Raw genomic sequence first — 23743 nt, 5'->3', positions numbered from 1 at the left:
AATTGAGATGTTTATCAGGCTGTTACACTTTCGATGAAATCACCATGCTACTCTTGATAGAATGGTTTACAATTACAGAGTAGGCGTTTTAAGTGTTTTAACCTTCCTCTCAAAATGCTCTGTATTATGGTTCATAGCTAGTCTATACACAATAGATCTCCATTTTCGTACTGGTTTGTGTATTCATGTTAGGCTTAGCTATTATTATCATGAACGTTTGATGTGTGCGATTGCACTTTTTCATTTTTTTGTAGTGTGTACAGTGAACTCCTGATGTGGTTGTCACGCTACAAGTTGAAAAGGCATACACCTTACCTGGGTGCATAGTTTACAAACAAAATTACGATTTTCTTTGAAAAACAAAAGTCATTGATCTTATGTTTCCAGTTGAAAATGAAATAAACATGGGGTTTGTAAATTAACTTATAAAATTATGGATTATTTATTATATGAAATGTGAAATATATAGTGAATTGGTTAAGAAGTTCCGTAGATTCCAGTTGTTATTTCTCACATCGCGCTTTGTACTTGATTCTTGTTTGTTTACATCATTTCGCGCAAGGCTACACAATGGCCATTAGCGCATAGTCATCACTAATTATTAAATGATACATTAGAGGGAAGGCAGCTGGGCAACAGTACTCACTTTCAATCTTGAATAACTCACTTTTATATGACCAAACAGTAGAATTCGATTGCCAATATTTGGAGTAACTGGGGTCTCAATGTTCCAAAGAAAGTTTTTTTTTTTGTGAGAACAGGACACGAATCATGAATCGCCAACTATAAAGTCTAGATGTGCCCAAAACCTTTTTCTTGAATTAAATGTCTGCTTTTACGATGTATTGTTTTATCTCTCTATCATGCTTTTGCTAATAATAATTCATATATTTTATTCGTGTTTGTTATTAATAAAGGTTGTAAGAAAATAAATCTTCCGAATAATATAAAAAAAAAGTGAAAATAATAAATAAAGTCAACATTGGACACATCCACTCCTACTAACACAGATATGTATATATACAACACTGGATACATCCACTCCCACTTTTACAGGTATGTATATATGCAACATTGGACACATCCACTCCCACTTTCACAGGTATGTATATATACAACACTGGACACATCCACTCCCACTTTCACAGGTATGTATATATACAACACTGGATACATCCACTCCCACTTTCACAGGTATGTATATATACAACATTGGACACATCCACTCCCACTTTCACAGGTATGTATATATACAACACTGGACACATCCGCTCCTACTTTCACATGTATGTATATATACAAAATTGGACACATCCACTCCCACTTTCACAGGTATGTATATATACAAAATTGGACACATCCACTCCCACTTTCACAGGTATGTATATATACAAAATTGGACACATCCACTCCCACTTTCACAGGTATGTATATATACAAAATTGGACACATCCACTCCCACTTTCACAGATATGTATATATATATATATATATTTATTTATTGTAGTGTGTTGACGAACTACCAGCCAATGTGACTGCTCGATGGTGAGCTTAAGGTTCATGACACTATACCTCAAGACTCGATCCCTACAGTGAGCACTACAGTTATCTTGCTGTACGGCTTTGCTCATAAGAACAATCACATTTTTAAGTTTACGTTGCTTATAAAAGTCTGGTCTATTTACAAACGACTCTTATGTACATAACTTGTTCGTCTCGTGATGAGCTGTTACTTATTTAGAAAAAAATACTGAAATGTCTTTGTGCGTTTATTGTGTATTCAAGGCACTTACGTAATACACGTAAACAGTTGTAATAGCGATTCGTTTCATAACGATCAGAGAAATAAGTTATGATAAATTGTATGTTGTTTTTATTTTTCTTAATAAGTAGTATTTAGTACGTGCCAAAATTAAATGTTTATAACTATAGAAACTATGTGATATCAAAATGTGAGGAATGTAAGCTGAAGATATATGGGGTTAAGTTTCAGATGAAAGTCTAGATATATCTAGGCCTGCGTAATTATCAGGCACATCAATACCTCTAGGTAACTACTTTAAGACAAAGTACTGACTGAATTGAACGAAGAAGGTAGACACTCATGACACTTGATCATCTCGTAGGCAGATATATGGACGATATAGCTTTCAAATAAGCTATAACTAATCCTATATAAGAACGACATCATATTTGTGCAAGAACGAAGGATTCTCCAGCGATACCTAATGCAGTAAACTTTTAGCAACAAAAAGAAAAAAAACTGGGAATGACCTTCGACAAATGCGCCTAGCTCAACAGTAAGGTCCAAATCTGATGTATTTGCTCTATAATTCCAATATTTCTTAAGAAATACAAAGATATGATAAAGACGTCTACTATTTTCTTATCATATAACAAGCAGGATGGGTTTACTATCATGTGCAAGGCTTGGAGAATGTAGAAACTAGAGATATATGCTACTATAATATTTTGTGACCCAATAGAAAAAGATTCATTAGTAAATTAGAGGTCTGTTTGTTTGTTTTTGTTTGTTTTTGAATTTCGCGTAAAACTATTCGTGGGCTATCTCCTCTAGCCGTCCCTAATTTAGCAGTGTAAGACTAGAGGGAAGACAGCTAGTCATCACCACCTACCGCCAACTCTTGGGCTACTCTTTTACCAACGAATAGTGGGATTGACTGTCACATTATAACGCCCCACGGCTGAAAGGACGAGCATGCTTGGTGCGACCGGGATTCGAACCCGCGAACCTAGGATTACGAGTCGAACGCCTTAACACTATTGGCCATGCCGGGCCATAGAGGTCTGTATAGGTTACGTGACTCAGAAAAATTGGGTTCAGAATTTCTGCGTGGCATTAAAATTGAGTTCCTCCAAGATAAAGGTCAGTATCTGTACAGAATGTAAAGAACAAAGCTAGTGATATAGACCTGAATTATGCAATATAACACAGAAGAATTGGGTCCAGATATTTGTGAGTTATATGGCTCACATAATAGAAGTCCAAAGGCCGTCAAGATGGTGGTCCATATAAATAAATAGCTACGTGATTTAGTAAGGGTGAGATTATGTTAATATTTTTACGTGTTATGTCACCGCTAGTGGCGTAAGTATGCCACTACAGGTGGAACCAGGTTAAGAGGAGGTCCGAAGGGTCTAAAAAGTTTAAAATTGTCAACAAAGGGAACAGATCCAAGGGACCCAATTACTTTTTATGCGTGGAGGGGAAAGCCTTTCATTGTTACGCCACTGGTCATCACATAAGCTAGAAATCCAATATGGAATTTATGATCATACAAAGGATATTTTTATGCCTAGATTTGAGTTGTAGGTATATTTAGCAAGAATAAAACCCAGATCTTTTTTGTATGTAAAAATTCATGTTTCTATGATAGTACACTGTTGTTCACTATGGAGGTTCAAATCCATGTAAGGAGCTCTGTGTGATTAGTAAATTAGTAATATTATAATGGATAACATTATAGCAAAATGAAACCTAACAAATTAGTTTCTTTTCAGGTTATTCATAAATCCCATTATAAGGACTAATTGGCTTTCAAAGATAGTGAAAAGGAAAAAAATAAGGTAAAGAGATGAAATTAGATTTATTACATCGAGTTTCTCCTACCGTGCAATAAAAGAAACAATAGGTGAAATACTGTATTAATTATTCTCTTATTTCTTCATAACAGTCAGATTACCATTTATAATTCATTATTTTTAGTATCCCGGTCACACCAAACATGCTCACCCTTTCAGCCGTGGGGGCGTTATAAAGCGACGGTCAATCCCCCTATTCGCTGGTAAAATCATAGCCCAAGAGTTGGCGGTGAGTGATGATGACTAATTGCCTTCCCTTTAGTCTTACACTTCTAAATTAGGAACGGCTAACGTAAATAGCCCTCGTGTAGCTTTGTGCGAAATTAAAAAAAACAAACAACAACATTATTTTTAGTGTTTTCAACTCTTTCATCCTTTCAGCATCATTTAGAAATAATTTTAGATGTAATTTTTTCGAAAAGCTACATCAAACATGACATATTAAACCTTAAATTTATACAAGAGCACTACAGAATATGCTTTCGCGTATAGTTTAATACTGCTTAAACATAATAATAAAAATATTAGTGTTTGTAATTAAGCACAAAGATATACAATGAAATGTCTGTCTGTGCTGTTCTCACTAAGAATATCGAACACCGGTTTCTAGCGTTATAAGATTGCAGACTTACCGATATGCTATTATGGGGTATTAAAAATAGAAATATAAATAAAAGAATAAATATATAAGCTGATTTTTACTAATTTTTCGGGCCCGGCATGGCCAAGCGTGTTAAGGCGTGCGTCTCGTAATCTGAGGGTTGCGGGTTCGCATCCCCATCGCGTCAAACATGCTCTTTCAGCCGTGGGGACGTTATAATGTGACGGTCAATCCCACTATTCGTTGGTAAAGAGTAGCCCAAGAGTTGGCGGTGGGTGATGATGATTAGCTGCCTTCCCTCTAGTCTTACACTGCTAAATTAGGGACGGCTAGCACAGAAAGCCCTCGAGTAGCTTTGTGCGAAATTCAAAAACAAACAAACAAAAGTAAACTTTCGTTAAAATTTAAGGTCATTAAAAATTAACCATTTAGGAGTTTTCGCGGGAGGGGCTTCACCTCCTTAACTGTCAGATATCTCTTTGTATACATTTTTGGAATTATTAGTGACAATCCTATTAGTTATATGCTAAAGGTAAGATAGAATTTTAAGGAATATCAACAATATCGGCTCCTTATGTGCTTTCAAAATTGGCCATATTCTTAAAAACTGATAAATTCATTCAATGTCTAGTAAAAAAGATTTGTAGACGCCGAAACACATATCAATTAAACCTATAAACGTAAACAGTAATCCATTCCAAAAAATAAAATAATATTGCGAGGCTCTGACATGAACAGAATCTGTCTTCGTTGTTACTCTATACCTCTTCTCTAACCAAAACATATTATAGATATATTTTTGATAATAAAATTTGGTTATTTAGGTGCAGTTACTCATTAGAGGGTAAAACGCTTATGCTCATGCGATTTCACAAGAAATATCATGTCACGTGCTCGACATCATTGGATACTGGGCGGCGATATTGGCACGTGAACGTTCCTCTTAGCGCGTCCGCGCGTGCTATATCAGCTCCATCTTGCCACGATCAATTTCAATGAACTGTAATTTCATTATCGCTGAGTGTTGCTGGTGGGAGCAGGCTCATTTGCGTGAGAATTACAGGTTGGTGGGGGCGAAATGGTGAGAACTGGGGCGGGAGACATGATGGCGAGAGGTTTGGTGTGGAAACCCTAATTGATTTGTTTTAATACCGTTAGGCTTAGGCTCCTGACAGCCATCTGTGTTAACACATCGATCTTTTAATGACATCACAATCCAGGTGTGTCTAAGTAGGGTTTTGTTCACAGTAATAGAAGTGTTCGATTCTCACCACTCACTCCCTTTGTATGGTTGCTCGTTGGTCACGAATATAGAAGAGTTACAGTTTTGAATAAGAAGTTTATAACACTGAAAAATAACGAATTAGATCGAATAAAGTTTGGAGATTGTTGTTATACATACATACATATATATATATATTATATTTGCATCTAATATGAAAGATTATATTACATTTCGTCCTCCCGGATAGGATAACATTTCGAGGTTTTTACGGTATACCAAAGAACAGTGATTAGCTTCAATTACTATGAAACTTTTCTTTCAAAAGTCAGGACCCACAAAACAAGCAAAACGAGTGCAAGCTGAACCTAAGGTAAGTTTGTTCTCTGATTTACTAAAAAAATCAGTTTAAACTACAATGATATGAAGTTTCTTATCACAGTCTTTTATTGTTTTTTTTACATCAAAGCCAAGTATAGTCGCACGTAATCTATACCAGGCAGATGGTAGCATTGTTTTTATAGGGGTGGCTCTACTTGTTCATCGAAAGGGTATTTTAAGTATCTATTCAATAGATAAATGTTTGTAAACATCAAGGGAAAAGGTTTGAATTTCTTGTTCTTCTCCTTCATTTTTTGTTACCTGGTAACCCTAAAACCAGAATAATGGTGGCATGGCACAGTTTATAACGAAATATGAGTTTTTATAAGAAATTAATAATAACTAGTAGTAATTTGAAAACATAATTCTAATTAAAAAGACGCTATAATTACTCATTGAAGTTAGCTTTCCTACAGAAATTTCATGTTCCTTCAAGAAGTTTAATTACAGGGTGGAACAGGGATTACCAGTCAATAATAGAAACAAAACATTACAGTTGGAACCTCGTTGTATCTATAAATTGGTTACGAATACAACCTTTCTATGTGTATTAAAACACTGCATTAAAAACATGCAAACAGATAAAGAAAAAAACTTAAAAAAGGAAGTAGATGTAGGGATGGCTAATATTGATTATTCAAAACAATACAAACAAGACAGTAATGATGGCATTTGCATCATCACTTATATAGTAGCACGGACACACATTGTGGTAAAATGCTATCATACACAAATAAGATAAATTAAACCTAACTGTGATTCAGTAGTTACATATACATTGTTTTTTGTTAATTCCTGCCTGTGTTATTATGTATGGATGATGTAAATGCCTTCCCTGCTACCTTGTTTCATTGATTCTGAAGGACTAACATTAGCCATCTTTACATTTACTTCATTTTTAAAAAAGTTTTTTCTTTACTTGTTTCTGTTGAAGTAATAACTAGAGGAATATAAAGGATAAATTGACTTGATGTGACCTAGCCTTACTAGAAACGGTTTATTTTTGATTGTGTGCTTTAGAACAAAGCCTCATTAGGCTATTTCTTGTGTCCAACTCTGTGAACTTACCGCTGTCATAACCAGGGACTTTGGTTTTTGTCCTAGCATTTCGCACGTAGCTACTAAAGAACTATTTATATTGGCTGTCCCTAATTTTGAAGTGATAGGTTAAGAGGAAAGGCAGTTAATCCACATCACTGGACGCTAACTCTTGGTCTACTCTCGTCAGAACGAATTGTAGGATATAACCCTCACTCTTATAACGCACCGACGACTCCAAAGTAAAAAGCGCATTTGTCCCCTCTGAGGTAATGGGACGTAAATTATGGAAACTCAGATCTACACATTGTCACTTTTAGCTCATTAGAAAAGGCATATCAGTGCTTTAAGAGCGTAGTGTAGCCGTGTATAACACAGTATTTTAGCAATAAATATCAGTTCATTTCTCGACAATTTTCCACCTAATACCAGCATCACCGTTTTCACACGGATTTGTTTTCTGCAACAATTTTCTCTGTGCGTTTTTGTCTATTTATCTGAATATGAAATAGCTTTAACATTATTTAATGGTTGTTTTTAATGTTTGTGTGTGTATGAATAAGGATTAGATTTAGTAGCATTTCCGTCTGGGAGTTAATTATATTTAAACTGGTTTCACGTAAATTACTATGTTGTAATCATGTTGAAAGTCACTATAATTATATGTATTTATATGGTGTACATATATTCGTGAAAGAATGCAATGTCAATATTAGATTATCTTCAATGTGTACTTATCTTGATGTTAATAAACATAGTTATTAAACTGTTATATATACATATATTAATATGTTAAGACTGTAATATAAAACGTGACGATTTGTGTCATCCTTAAATCATTAATTTACTTATTTAAACATATCGTTAACCACATAGTTGTTACTGGCCACTGATTATGAAACGCTTAAAGTAAGTGCATATATCCGATTACTATATACAAATGTATAGCTCAATAATAACCTTTAATTTTACTAGAAATAACTACGATTATTAAAGATCATGAGTTCGTGACATCAATACCCATGAAAAGTCAGACTCAGAGTCTGGACAGAAACACTTCTCATTAATCCAATTTAAAAGTTAATTAAAAGTCTGAACAGAGACATTTTTCACCAATAAACTTGACAAATTAGACTCAAAGCTGGTACGGTGACACTTCCGGACAATCCAACTTAGAAGTTAGACTCAAAATATGGACAGGAACATTTTTTATTAATATACCTAAGACGTTGGACTCAAAGTTTGGACAGAACCCTTCTTATTAATACACTTGAGAAGTTAGACTCAAAGTTTAAAAAAGAAAAAGTTTTATAAATACATTTTAAACGTTAGATTCAAAGTCTGGACAGCAACACTTCTTATTAATATACCGAGAAGTTAGACTCAAAGTCTATACAGGAACACTTATTAATACACTTTAAAAGTTAGACTCAAAGTCTGTACAGGAGCACTTCTTATTAATATACCTGAAAAGTTAGACTCAAAGTCTGTACAGGAACATTTTTTATTAATATACCTGAAAAGTTAGCCTCATAGTCTGTACCGGAACACTTCTTATTAATACACATGAGAAGTTAGACTCAAAGTCTGGACGGGAACACTTGTTATTAATACACATGAGAAGTTAGACTCAAAGTCTGGACGGGAACACTTCTTATTAATACACATGAGAAGTTAGACTCAAAGTCTGGACGGGAACACTTGTTATTAATACACATGAGAAGTTAGACTCAAAGTCTGGACGGGAACACTTCTTATTAATACACATGAGAAGTTAGACACAAAGTCTGGACGGGAACACTTCTTATTAATACACATGAGAAGTTAGACTCAAAGTCTGGACGGGAACACTTCTTATTAATACACATGAGAAGTTATACTCAAAGTCTGGACGGGAACACTTCTTATTAATACACTTTAGAAGTTAGCCTCAAAGTCTGGAAAAGGACACTTCTTGTAATACACTTAAGAAAAATAACTTCTCATCAATAGACTTGAGAAGTTAGACTCAAAGCCTTCTTATTTCCAGAACTTCATGCGATGGAGTATCTCTAATTAGGTGAATTTAAAATAGGCTAAAATTTTGTCCGGTTGCAAACATCGTAAGTCAAGTTTTAAACAACTGAAAACTTAGACCAGACGAGATTCGTCACTATACTTTGTTTTCTGGGTTTATTGTGGGGTTAGAAATATACCGGATCTCAGTTTTGGCATTTTGAATTCAAGAAATTTTGAGTATCACGAAATAATGTGCAAACCGTAAAGTTTTTACCTCATTAACAAACAGATTCAAATTTCCGAGACATTTGAACGATTACAAGGTTTGATAATAACTGACTGAAATGGGAAGTTGTTTTTCATTTGGAGGGGGATAATAAGTTGATCAAAGAAAGTTGAATATATGAACAGTGTAAAAATGAAATATTTACTTCTAGTAGTTTGGAGTAATAATCAATTACCAATACGTGTAGTTTACTACAAAAACAATGCAATCATTACACGAAATCGGCCCTCACTGCCTGGCTCAGCGAAAAGTCTAAGGACTTATACCTGAAAAAATTGGATTTCAATAACCGCGGTTAGTTTATTGTGTAGCTTTCGCCTCAATAAAACGTGAGTAAACCACTGGAAACCTAAAGAAGAACAAAGTTAGCCACGATGAATATAAAACGTGATTTTCAACTAAACGGAATAAAAACATAAATATTATATTGGCCACATGAGTTTGTGAGTGTGTCAACTTAACATCATCCCTGTCTGTTGACAACACTCGAATTTTGTATTCGAACAATATAAAGCAATTACACTCATTGCATATTCATAATATGGACTTAGTCTTGGTATTGTTTTTTTCTTGCTGTTCAAACTTTAACTCGGACAATAGCCCCCATTAGCTGATACAAAATTATAAGCAAAGGCACTGAAGAAACAAGTTTATTTGTTTTTGACAAAACGTTTCAATATAATTAATGGAATTTATAAATTATGTAAATGTTAAGCCTAAACAAGATAGCGTGCGATTTTGTTTTGTGTGTACATCTTTGTTATAAAAAAAAACGTATATTTGCGAGGAACAATTATTTTAATGTGTAATTTGGTGGCCTTGCTTGAAAAGGATGGATTAAATCTAAAAATGAGATGTTGTTTTTCCATACTTCGTTAAGAATCTTTGATCAGAGGTCAGAAGTAAGTCTTTGAAAGTAAAAATTAAAATAATTGTTCGGTTCGTTAGCTGTGAATGCAAAATCAAGTTAATTGATATCTAGGCGTCTCTTGTTAGAGGAAATGAATTCTGAATATTTTTAGTACTTTTATTTTACTATGTTTGTATAATTTAATGAATGTGTAACATTAAAATTACTTTTCCTCTATTGTAACAAATATAAAATGTATTCATATATATTTAGCTAGGTAACACTAAAATAAAATAAGATCCTAGTATCCGACAGATGATTTAAAAAAAGTTTTCATGATACTAGAAGGCTGATTATGGTTCTCAGTAGATTTGGAAGTACAGAATGCTATAGACTAGAGCTCCCCGCTAGTACAGCGGTAAGTCTACGGATCTACAACCCTAAAATCAAGGATTCGATTCCCCTCGATAGGCTCAGCAGATAGCCCTATGTGGCTTTGGTAAAAAAGAAAACACACAAACACACACTCTAGGCTAGAGAGTCGATCGGTGTGTGACGACGTATCGAGTAACATCCATAACTCGTCCTGAAGACGAGATATCATCATTCACGTTATCTCTCGTTCAGAGGATTTAGTGTTGACTTCCAAGACTGTTGAAGTCCACAAAAACCTTCTATCAAAATAAGATGTTTAATAAATTATATACCATTTCAAACCCTGTATATAAAATGGCGATATTAGCTGCTTGTAGAAACATCTGCAATGACTTTCGTATTGAACTTGTTTATGTCATTCTTAGCCATTATTTGGATAAATGTCTAGTTATCGTCTTTTAGAAAACATTCGTTATTTTTTACAGAAATTCCAATAACATGTTTACACTGCTCCAAAAAACAAAACAATATGTTCTGCTTGAATACAACCTCAAATGACAATTTATTTTTATCTTGTTTCTCTCACGTTCAGAGCATTGTTTGCGCAAAACCGCATTGACATATTTAATTTATTAGACAACTGTATATCCGCTTGCCATAACACTCCAAGTCCATCAAATTACGATACAATGAGAATTGGAAGTTTGCGTTATTCCAACTTTTTAGGCAATGCATGTTCAGTTCTATGTTTCTCAAACAAAAATAATTTACGATAACATTAAATAATAGAGCTATTGCTACATACGTGTGTATGTGTGTGAGAGAGAGAGAACAAGTATATATGCATGTGTCTGTATCCTGCGTGTATAACCTATGCTTATGCGAATGTGAGTTAAAAGTCTGGTCCACGTTCATGCCGACGATAGCAAATAAACACTGTAATTTTCTGCTTGAAGAACGAGTCTCAACCAGATGGCACACGCCTAAAACATTCATCATGGAATAGAAAGAGGCTGTCTGTAATTTCTCGAGAAAAGGGACTGTAACACTCCTCTCGTGCATAAATATTATGTCTTTCAGACTCGACAAGATTAACTACAATAAAAACAAAGCAGAAACAAAATTACGATAGTGAAGTTACAATGCAATATTAATAACATCGGTCATTTTATACAACAAATACCTTCTTTAATAGATACGTAGAGAACGGTGTGTGGTACCTCACCCTTTTAGAGAGTTAAAAAAATTATTGACGTTTACTCAGGCCCGGTGTCGCCGGTTCGAAACTCTATCGGACCAAACATGATCGCCATTTTAGCCGTGGGGGCGTTTTAATGTGTCAGTCAATACCGCTATTCATTGGTAAAAGATTAACCCAAGCGTTAGCGGTGAGTGGTGACGACTAGCTACCTTCCCTCTAGTCTTACACTGCTAAACTAATGACAGCTAGCGCAGATAGCTCTCGTGTAGCTTTGCGCGAAACTCAAAAACAAACAAACAAACAAACAAACAAACAAACAAACTTTTTACACAGCTAGGAAGGACACAGTATTTTAAGTTTAACTTTTATGGCCTCATCAGCATTACGAGAGTTCTTTTTACTCTGTCAGTCTTATTAACTTATTAACTAACGAAAATGACAGGTTTGTTTCTAAAGATCGGCAAGTAAATATGAATTATTTTCGTCCAAGATGTCTTCTTAGTCAACTCGGGATTAAATAAATTTGTCTCTTTTTAATTTTTCAGCTTTGTCTTCAAAATCAAACTTAACACTAACACATTTTAACTCTCTGTAAAAAAAGTAAGGAAACAAATGAACAAAAACAACAACTATAATTTATTTTACGTCATAACCTTTTATTTTAAAATTATTGAAAGATAAACACTAAAGATAAAGATGAACTAAAGTTAGTTCATTTTATATATAAGAGAAGGCGGTTGGGATGGTTTTTACTACCAAAATATCTCTTCTAATTTCACTTGCTTTACTCTTAGAAGTTAGGGTTACGACAGGAATATTAATTAGGATTTTATTCTTCATATGACGCACGAAGCTTTGCCATCTCTCGCAGATGTCCCTTCAGGCTGCGAGCTCGTACTTCCATCCATCATTCGAAACTGTCACGACACACCATCAAGATGGCTTATGGCACGCGACATGCATTTTTTCGTTGAGTATATTTTACACTTCGTCACGTAGCACGTAAAAATGCACGTTATTCGTGTGATAGGAATTGAAAACCAAATGTTTCCAATTTCAAGATAAGTTACACTTTCGACTTGCTACAATACTTGTAAATGAGTAAGTTTACATTTCACAAAATTTATTTTCTTATTGAAAAAGAGCTTTCAGTATTCAGCTACTAGTGCATTTTCAGAAACAAAACAGAAAACAAGTCGTTTTCACTTTCAATGGGTAATCCTTCTGCTTTCCATGGTTAAGTAGCTTCTTAGAAATCAGATGTAAAGTAAATATTAAATAACAGGAAGAATGGACAGAATGTGAAAAAGATATTGATTTTTATTTTGAACGAAGCTGCGTGTGATAACCTTTATGCGAGCGAAATGTGTACGAATTTAAGGTGATGATGTTTCCAAATAAATGTTTCTAACTGATGGAAAATGAAAGCAGCTGATGGATAGTATTTAGTTTATCTACAACAGAATAAATGAATATAACATAAAGGCAGCTGGTGAATATTTTTAGTTTTAACTATAACAGAAGATGTAGGTAAGAGATAAAACAGTAAGTGGATATTTTTGGTTTTACTTATAAAAGAAAAGACAAGTAAAACATAAAAGCAGCTGGTGGATATTTTTTGATTTGACTTACAACAGAAAAGGTTGGGCAAAGACATAAAAACAGCAAGTGAATAGTTTTATCCATCACAGAGAACGTGGGTGGAACAAATAGGCAGCTAATGGGTAATTCTTCGTTTCTTCTTTAATCGAAAAGATAGGTAGGACATATAAACAGTTGTTAAGTAGTCCCAGGTAAGATAGATAAAACATTTAAATAGTTGATAGGTGGTTTTCAGGGTGTGTGTTTTTTTCTATCACAGGATAGGTGGATAGAACATTTAAGTAATTCATAGGAGATTTACGTAAAATAAGAGAAAAGTACATTTTCAATTATTTTCTTAACAGTGGGCCTGGAAAAGGTCTTTGTAGTTCCTGACTTTTGAAACAAAATAATTAAGCAATATTGATTACTTAAGTACATATGGCACCAGACAATATTTCACAATGTGTATATTTGAAATATATACATATAATTACAAACACTATTCGGCTAATTGCGTCCTTGAGCTGGTTATGAAAGATATACACGGTTCATTTGAACGTTATAAAAGTTCGGAGCACAGTTGTATAGTTTATACTTGAAATGTCATGACATAAGACTTGAGGCATTTACAACCTGGATGCAATTTTCCACCTACTGTAATGTTACTAAAATCAGATTTACAAATTACTAGTATTCCATCACGCCACTACGGGTGGACGCTTGACCCGACCCTTTATGGGTGAGGGAATGTTTTATCATTAGCTTTGTAACTCAGTTTGAGGTTACTTGCATGCTAACTAACCCGTACATTATGGTGCCCCACCCTTCAACCCTCGTAATTAAGTCGCCTGCTCACGTGCTTCGGCGCATGAAGTAAGGGCCAGGAAATGAATGGGCGCTGCCTGGATTCAGATCCATGTGCACATTACCAAACCTAACCAGCAGGTAGCGCACTTTCATACGACAATGACGAAAATCTGGAATATTTGTTAATATTTTGTGAAAAGTTCAGTGCTTCTTGTCAGTCTCTTCTATACTAACAGGTGTTATTAATAAAACTGAGAAGGGAATATTTTGTTTGTTGTTAAGGAAAACCTGCACAGTTGGGCTATCTATGCTCTGCCCTCTGCGGGAGAGGATAAGAGAAGAATAGTTTTTGTTTTGTTTGTTCTTTTTTTTTTTAATTTCGCGCAAAGTTACACTAGGACTATCTGCGCTAGCCGTCCATAATTTAGCGCTGTAAGACTTGGCAGAAGGCTGCTTGCCATTACCACCCACCGCCAACTCTTGGGCTACTCATTTACCAGCAAATAGTGGGATTGACCGTAGCTATATAATGCCCCCATTGTTGAAAGGGCGAGCAACCTGCAACTCCTACATTCCGAGTCGAGCGCCCTAACCATCCAGCCATGCTGGATCAGTAGGGTGAGCATGTTTGGTGTTAAGGGGACTCAAAACTGCGATCCTCAGATTACGAGTTGAGCACCACCAGAGAAGAAGAGATCGAAAACGAAGACACTATGATGGTAGCATGTGACCTGGAACATGACGAAAATATAATAGAAATGGAGGAAAAATGGCGAAATATTTTATGAACGAAAGTTACACCGGGCAGAATAAAAGTAATTAGGATAAGATTAAAGAGAAACAGAACAAATAAAGATGGAAGTAGTATCATGGAACTGGTGCTACAGATAGACAGAAAACTTGTCACATTATAGCAGACTCATAAAACATTTGTGATCAAATCTGTATTGGTATTGTAACAGTATTTCTTTAAATGCGGGATTTCTCCAGTAATTAAAAATAACTCTAATCGCAGACACTGAAATCGATAAGTCCACATGTCTTATGCCTTATATTAGTTACGTCTTTATTAATACTGCCATATATTTTCAATAAAGAGATAAGTAAGCATTGTTGGTTTAGTTTATTAAGGGCTAAACTTTATCGTACTTAATATTATTAATAAATAGTCTTATAAATGTTATTCTACGACCTAACGTTAAACCTTTTTTGTTAATGTTAATGAGATTTTTATATGTTGTTGTCCGAAGTATATTTACATTTACCACTCATTTACATCCACTGAAATGAATTGTGCGCGCGCAGCACGCTCGTTTTGGAAACAAACAAAGACTCATTATTTTAATCAACATGGAATCAAAGAAGAAACATCGAACAAAATACACAAATATAATTAAAAACTGGAAAAACTAACAAAATATGTAACAAACAAGAAAAGTGGAAATTGAATAAATTAGAATAACCGTATAGAACTACAAGTAAGAAAACCAAGCAAAGAGAGAGAAAAAATATGTAACAAATCAAACCTGTGACAACAAGAAAGAAATTACAACCCTCGCTAATACAGCGGTATGTCTGCGGATTTACAACACTAAAATCAGTGGTTCGCTTCCTCTCGGCGGGCTTAGCAGATAGCCCGATGTGGCTTTGCTATAAGAAAACACACACACAAAATAAACGACAAAGTAAAAAAATAAATAAAATATGTAATTACAAATATCTGAAATGTAGGTGTCCAGAAAGATGACGATTTGTTTGGTTTGTTTTTAATTTCGCGCAAAGCTACACGAGGGCCATCTGCGCTAGCAGTCCCTAATTTAGCAGTGTAAGACTAGAGGTAAGGCAGCTAGTCATCATCATCCACCGTCAACTCTTGGGCTACTCTTTTACCAACGAAGAGTGGGATTGACCGTCGTATTATAACGCTTCCACGGCTGAAAGGGCGAACATGTTTGATGTGAGAGGAATTCGAACCCTCGACCCTCAGATTACGAGTCGAGTGCCTTAACAACGTGGCCATGCTGTGCTAAAAGATAATGAATTTATCCTGAACAGATCAAGGTAACAAATGAAAAAAGTTTCAGTAAGTGAATGTAGAAAGATGTGTTGTACCAGCCATCAAGAAGAGGAAAGTAACATATTTAGGTAAGGGCTAGCATATTGTCAGTGATGTATTTAGGTAAAGGCTAGAGGGGACTCAACCCCATGACCTATGGTCTTAATGGCAGCCAATTGATAATTCTATTCTATGTAAAATTACAAGGAATGTAGAGCCCACAAAAATTATTACCTCTGGGCACATACAACTTTAAATTTGCCACTGCACATTATGAGACAAGAAAACATCCAGCGAGTCCCACTATAAGGTCAAATGAAAAGGACAGGATACAGGGGAGACCAAAAATAGAGTGGATAACAAATATTAAAGAGTGGACTGAGATAACAAAATATGAAGACCTGGTAAGAAAATAACAGAACAGACAGAAGTGGATGATTGTGACAGCCAACCTTCCTGACGAAGACGGCACATGATGATAATGATGGGAATCAAAATATGAAGTTGGTCAATTATAGGAACACGTTCATTGTGTATATATACAACAAAACAGAAAAATTGGTCAGTAATAGGAACACGTTCATAGTATATATCTACAACAAAACGGAAACGTTGGTCAGTTATAAGAACACGTTCATATTGTATATTTACAACAAAACAGAAAAGTTGGTCAGTATTAGGAACACGTTCATATTGTATATCTACAACAAAACAGAATGATTTTTGCAAGAAACGTTAACAGTAAAGTGACAGCTAACCAACGTGTAGTTTCAACATAATCCACGTAAATTTTGTGATTTTAGAAGTTTTATTTAGATTTGTCTGAGCAATGCTGTTTAGCATCCTTGACTAACTTAAAAGATCATCAAATCAAATTGATACTAAACCTGTTCGAGACGTGAAACTTAAATTGCATTGTCATAAGATATCAGGCTACGAATAAGTGTAATTGGAAGCAAAAAAGAAAAGAAAGAATGACTAAAACTATATCTTATATCCGCTACCGATATAACAGAATTATACATTAGATTTTCTTTCTTAATCAGAAACAAACCGCTTTTGAAACGTGAATTGAAAATAAAAAGAAATCATATAAAAGTAATTCACAAGTTATTTATACTTTTATTTCTAACCTCAAAATATTTATATCTAAGTCTTCGCAATTTGCGTTTTCCTTCTATTGAATACAGCGATCCAAACTCAGGAAGCAATCTCAACAAGAGTATTTTATGTATCTCAGAACGGCTGGTATGAGTATTAATACTTTTATTATTAAAGGAAAGAACAAAGTTTCGACCTTCCTAGGTCATCTTCAGGTTAACAAAGAAAGTGTTTGCGGCAAAGGTCAGTTGTTAATACCATACCAACCGTTTTGAGATACATATTTATTTCAAGTGAGTTTCTCGTCATCAAGAAGAGTGTTTTGTTTATTGGCACCAGCACATTAATAACAGTGTTACACAGGTAATCTGTAACATTTAACCTAACAGTTCTTCTGATATAACATACAAGGCACGAAATAGGCGGTATTACAAACAGAAAACTACAATGACCAAATTGGGTGTTTATTTATTATGTTATTCTGATCGGCCCTTTTTCTTCTTTGTTTAATAAAGATTACAAACTTTCCGCCCAGTGAAGCTGATGTTGGAATTTTTTTGGTTTCACTTACCTATTAATTAACTGAATATAACAATAGAATAATATTTTTATACTGGGCTATTAGATATCGGAAAATGCTCAAAACGTTTATTTTTTGTAAGTTTTATTATTATTTTTTTATTCATCGAAATATTAGTTCGCTGAGATAGAAAGTTCCAGGGTGAAGTCAGAATATCTGTTACCAGCGTACACAATTGTTTTCTATCTTTACATGCTTTCAGTTGTGGTAATACTTACAGAACATGCCACACTACAGATTACTGATGGAAGACGAGGCGAAAACAAATACAATTTCAAAACGAAAATCATATGAAAATAAACATTAATATTGTTTGTTGCAACAAACACAAAGCTACGCAAAGGACTATTTGTGCTTTGCTCACCACGGAAATCGAAATCCAGTTTCTAGCAGTATAAGTCTGCAGACATGCCGCTGTGTCACTGTGGAGGGAAGGAATTATTAACGGTTGTAATGGATTTACTGTTGTACCTTTATTTGAATATTTACATTTGTTCTAGTATTATGCATTATATAATGCGCAATACACATTTAACAACTCCCGCCTGTTCTCTACATTTTAGAAGATTCCCGAGTGTAAACATCAATAATACATGTTTTATGAAAATACTAGCGTATATTTGAATATTGTTGGACTCTCGAGAACTTCGCCTAATAAGCCATGGCAAGACGCGCGAAGACAATAGACTATTGGTGGTCAGCTACAATCAGCATACTATAAGCCTCGGAAGCTATAATTATGATTAACTCTTATTAATAAGAAAACTTCAGATATCTGATCAGGAATGTTTATAGATTTCGAACATTATTAACCGTTCAACTTAAAAAAATTAACTACGAGGACGTTCAATATCTATCTTCTTCTTTGAAAAGTAAGCTTGTAAACCGCCTTAGGCCAAACAAGAAGAGAGCTAGCGACCATTTCCTTCAAGTGAAGTGCATCTGTACATCAACATAAAATTAATTCGCTCGTTGTGGGCTTGAACCGTCGATAAAATATTCAGTTCCGTACCAAATTAAAGACTCATATCGTTTATGAGTTTGTAAAATTTTTGCACATAAATAATTGTGTGTAATAATCGCTATTACAAATTGTATTTTTTAATACTAAAATACATTCGCGTTGAGAAACAAAATTGTGTGTATCAATTTTGCTGGCGAATATCATAAATTTGATACATATTAACATTTAATTAACTTATAAATTGCAATTGAAATTTCCGGCTGCTTGAAATCGTAAGACGTAACGTATGTAGTATAATAAATCGAAAACTCATCTATAATAAATTATAATACGTAACATGATTAATTAGATTTTATTTAAATGAACACCCTTACTAGTTTTGCAATGATTTCTTCATTAGCATGTTACAACAAACTTAAATCGTTTTTGACTAATAGTGATACAGTTATGATATATTTTTAAAACGACTCGTCAAAGTTTTAAAATCATTTAGAAAAGTGAGTAATACACTTTCAAAATGTTTCACAAATGTAGCAACTAGCGAATCCGACTGAATAAACAATACGTCTTGGCCACTGAGTATTTCATTAAATTCATAATGTAATGCAACCAAGGTTTAAGTTTGTGAAAATGTGGTCAAGAGGAAGAACCATCATGGCACTTACGAGTATACGTCTCCGATACTTGTCGCGGGTCTCTTTAGGTCGAGGATTCGAAATTGAGTGGGTAACCTTTTGTGTAGTATTAACATAAATTTATACCTCGCTGTCTTCCTACATCAGACACTTTTACCTGACACCAGAAGGTCAAAATCCGCTAGCCGAGTCATTTACATAAGCTCCAACAAAGGTATGTATGTGTGTATATATAGAGGAAAAGACGACTTTATTAAAGGATTTCACCGTCTTAATTCGAATTTCTACATATTGAGCTGTCTCAACTTTTTCAACGTATATGGCCCGGCATGGCCAGGTAGGTTAAGACGTGCGACTCGTAATCTGAGGGTTGCAGGTTCCCGTTGCACCAAACATGCTCGCCTTTTCAGCCGTGGGGGCGTTATAATGTCACTGTCAATCCCACTATTCGTTAACAAAAGAGTAGCCCAAGAGTTGGCAGTGGGTGGTGATGACTTGCTGCCTTCCATCTAGTCTTACACTGCTAAATTAGGGACGGCTAGCGCAGATAACCCTCGAGTAGCTTTGCGCGAAATGAAAAAAAAAAAACACACAAGAAAAAACACAATTTGAACGTATATTTCGTTTGAACGATAAAGTAAGAAATCCTTTTTATTGTTCGTAATATAAATCTTCTGATGTTGTCTAACTCTAAAACATAACATGAAAAACACATCGCAGTTGACGATGGTATTGCATGTACGTTCAGCTTGATTTTATTAATTGTAATGTGTTTAATAAAACAAAACTGAGAAATTAGAAAAATACTTACCTCCAATAATATTTGAGCTCATTGAAAGTTTGGACTTATTTCACACTTTAAAACCTTTGAACTGAAATGACCTAATTTAGAGTACGAAGTATTCGTTCGTTTATGTTAGAGTCTTGGTAATTAGTTTAACAGCACTTATTTATTTCATTGTTTTAGAGCATAGCCATACTGTGTCCACTGCATCGATCCAAACCCTACTACTGTCCTACCGGAAGGCTTTAACAATACTAATAGTAGATTGTGGGCTTCGAACCATAATTAACGTATATAAATGAACTCTATTCGGACGTTCAGCTTTTCTTTTATTTATTTATTGTATCACGTAATTAAAACTTTTATCTTCTTCATCGAAATTATTGAGAACGTGCTAAGAAGTTTTAAAGGACCACGTGATTACTTTGTTATATTTTCTTTTGAATAGTAACTGAAACTTCACTTGTAAAATTTGTACTGGTCAGAGTATAAACTGACATGACTTTCGTCATCGCCTTGCATAATTTACGTGTATAATTATGCTTACTTGAAATTACACTAAGACACAACATGCTGTTTAAACACTTAAAAGTTACTAAGTAGATTTAGTTCTTTCTTATTATAGTTAAGGTTCCAGTAGAATTTAAAGCTTGGCTGACAATTGGAGTACAGGATAACGTCATTTGGTTTTAACAGGAAAAGTAGTCTGACGATTTACAGAATTTCAATGGTAAGAAAACGACTATACGTGTATGCGTGTGTCCGCACGATAAAGAATAATTCTTGGAACAAACCCTAGGATCTATGTAACTTTGTTAACACTCGCAACATTGTGAACACAATGTTATAACAGATATTTTTCTGATCTTCAAAAACTAAAACTAGTATTAATAAACTGATAGAAACCTAATACATTCATCAGCTAAAAGTCTGAAAACTCTAAAAAAAGAGTTGGACATTAGTGCCATGACGACAACTGACAGCGAATAAAAATATTTGTTAAAGTTTCAACATTTGTTTAAAGAAAGGTCTTGAGCCAAAAAATAACGCACGCACACACACATTAAATGGAGGAAAGTTATGTTTTCATACAAATCTGTGTTTGTAACCAAGATTTCACAAAGCCGGCTGAATTAATTTAAACGAAGGCTGATGTAGATAATGACCTAACTTAGAAGTGCTTAGTTTTTGAAGGGTCTATATCAAAGTTTAGGGTCACAAAAAATCACTATCTGGTAACTCTCTGGTACCGATTGCCCATGATATTGTTGCTGGATATAAAATAATCGGCCCAGCATGGCCAAGCGTGTTAAGGCGTGCGACTCGTAATCTGAGGGTCGCGGGATCGCATCCCCGTCGCGCCAAACATGCTCGCCCTTTCAGCCGTGGGGGCGTTATATTGTAACGATCAATTCCACTATTCGTTGGTAAAAGAGTAGTCCACGAGTTGGCGGTGGGTGGTGTTGACTAGCTGCCTTCCCTCTAGTCTTACACTGCTAAATTAGGGACGGCTAGCACAGATAGCCCTCGAGTAGCTTTGTGCGAAATTCAAAAACAAACAAACAATAAAATAATCTGATTTTGATGAAACTTGGTAAACATGTGTAAAATGTTATTCAGGATTTTCATGTCAAAAATTGTTCGTGTCCGTTGAAAACGACGGACACAGGAAGAATTTTTTTTGAGAGACAAATGAGATTAACGCTCTGGAAAAGGTACATACCACTTTAGTTCTATCTGTTTATGCCATTTTCATATAAGCACCACGCCACACTGTCTATAATAAACAATGTTTTGTTTTTGTAAGAGAATAAATTCATCACTTGTACACTTCTGTATATCTTCGTGTTCCTGTAAGAGAGAAACTCCATGCAAAAAATTCAAATTTTTGTCAGTGACGGCTGGTGCGGAAGTTAAAAGCAGTAATGTAGAACAATGATGCATCGCTTTTTTCTTAGAGTATACTACATTAACAATATAAAAGTTAACCGTACCTAATTATTTTGTAGTTATGTGTTACTTTCCTTTAAAATGTTAGAATAATTAGTTGTGTAGCATATTGACGTCATAGATAAAGTAGAAATTTCAATAATTTACTTATTTTGATGCCTATTTTAACATTATAAACTACAGTGGACTTATTTCAAAGACAAAACGGATCAAATTACATGATAAATGGAGTGTTCGAATAAATATATATATATATATATATCAAATTATACATAACAAACGTGTCTTTGTTTTTTCAGACGTTCTAGGAATGGTTTCCTTGTAGTTGAACACACTGGAATATCTGTGCTCTTGCCCCAACGGGTATCGAAACCTAGTTTATAGCGCATTCAACCGCTGTGTCACAGGGGAGCACTATGAAGAATGACAGAAATTTATGTGGAGTGAATAAAGTTTTTTTCGCAGTACCAGCTACCAGTGGTAATAGATAGCTCCACCATAACAACCCATAGGGTGACAGTGTTTAAATGCTGAAAGTTATGATAATTAAATTAATAGCAAACAAAAAAATGTAATTGGTCGCTAAACAGGAATTTAAAGAGGGGATTTTTTCACTAATATATATATTTCGTGTATCAGAAATCGTTGTTGCGTGTGCCTGCTACAGGTGTAATATTGCTTGACAGAAAAAAGAACAAAAAAATTCACATGTACTGTAGGTGACGCACACGCACATGGGCGGTTCAGGTTCCAGTATATTGGCCGTATAATGTCAACTCTCTAGAATATTCGTCTAACTGTCATACAATAAAAAACTCAGTCTTGCGACTGATGTATACCTTAATTTCCTGTACAAGTCACCTGAACGCTTTCAGGCAGTAATTTCAATGGTGTTTAACAGTTTGTTTCCACATTAAGGAAACGGCCTTCAGAATTATACTGAACCAATACGAATACACATCCAAACCACCTACATGTGCAACTCTTATAATGCAAACCGTATTTATACGGCAGATTTTCTAAAGTGAAAGAAGGGGGTTTGAAATTTATTCGAAAAAGTAATTCCGAGCAGAGCAAAACGATCTATACGTATATTAAAGTATACAACAAAGTCCGTCCGTATTACAGACGTATTTTCGTCTCTACTGGGGCACAAGTTGTTCTTTCTAAATTTCGAATCTGGCGAACCAGGTTTGAATCCGCGTAACACCATAAAACATTTTCTGCACTTTAAACTGTGGGTGCTTTATAGTTCCGTCTTAAGCTTGAGATAGACATACTTACATAAATTAGTTTATCAAGGGCTCAATGTGTTGAATGTAGAGAAAGGGTTTTGAAAGGTTAATGTGGCTTGTCAATCCTCAAGAATAGATTCTAATACAATAAGAATGCACAAGAGCACGTGCAGTGAAACAGTTCTATTGGCTACTGCTGGTCAGTGACATGAATGTACAGCTGTTGCAAGCAAGTTGTTGAAAACACAAATAAACAGAAGCATACGGCTATGACTTGGTCAAAATCCAATGAAGTACGGAGATATAAAATATGTACTTGTTTTTCCTTTTTGACTCTAAATATTACAAACATATTAAGACAGATAGTTGTCGTATCTTTGTCATTATTACATGGTAGGGACCATATTATCAATGCGCAAAGTTTTATAAGTACTATAACCTATAACCTTTAGCTATTTTGAATAATGTTCTGCATTAAAAATACTTGATATG

General features: G+C 34.7%; 1 long non-coding RNA gene across 2 annotated transcripts in view; it reads left to right on the top strand.

Moving 5' to 3' along the window:
• Positions 1 to 5132: 5132 nt before the first annotated feature.
• Positions 5133 to 23743, top strand: part of LOC143237894 (uncharacterized) — a 30697-nt gene continuing 12086 nt past the window's right edge. For both annotated transcript variants that reach the window (XR_013020317.1, XR_013020318.1), the window contains exon 1: positions 5133 to 5799. This is a non-coding gene — a long non-coding RNA (uncharacterized LOC143237894). The remainder of the gene's footprint in view (positions 5800 to 23743) is intronic.

This window comes from Tachypleus tridentatus, chromosome 13 (genome assembly GCF_004210375.1).
Source record: "Tachypleus tridentatus isolate NWPU-2018 chromosome 13, ASM421037v1, whole genome shotgun sequence".
Taxonomy (NCBI): Eukaryota; Metazoa; Arthropoda; class Merostomata; order Xiphosura; family Limulidae; genus Tachypleus; species Tachypleus tridentatus.
This window is presented reverse-complemented; position numbering and strand designations above follow the sequence as displayed.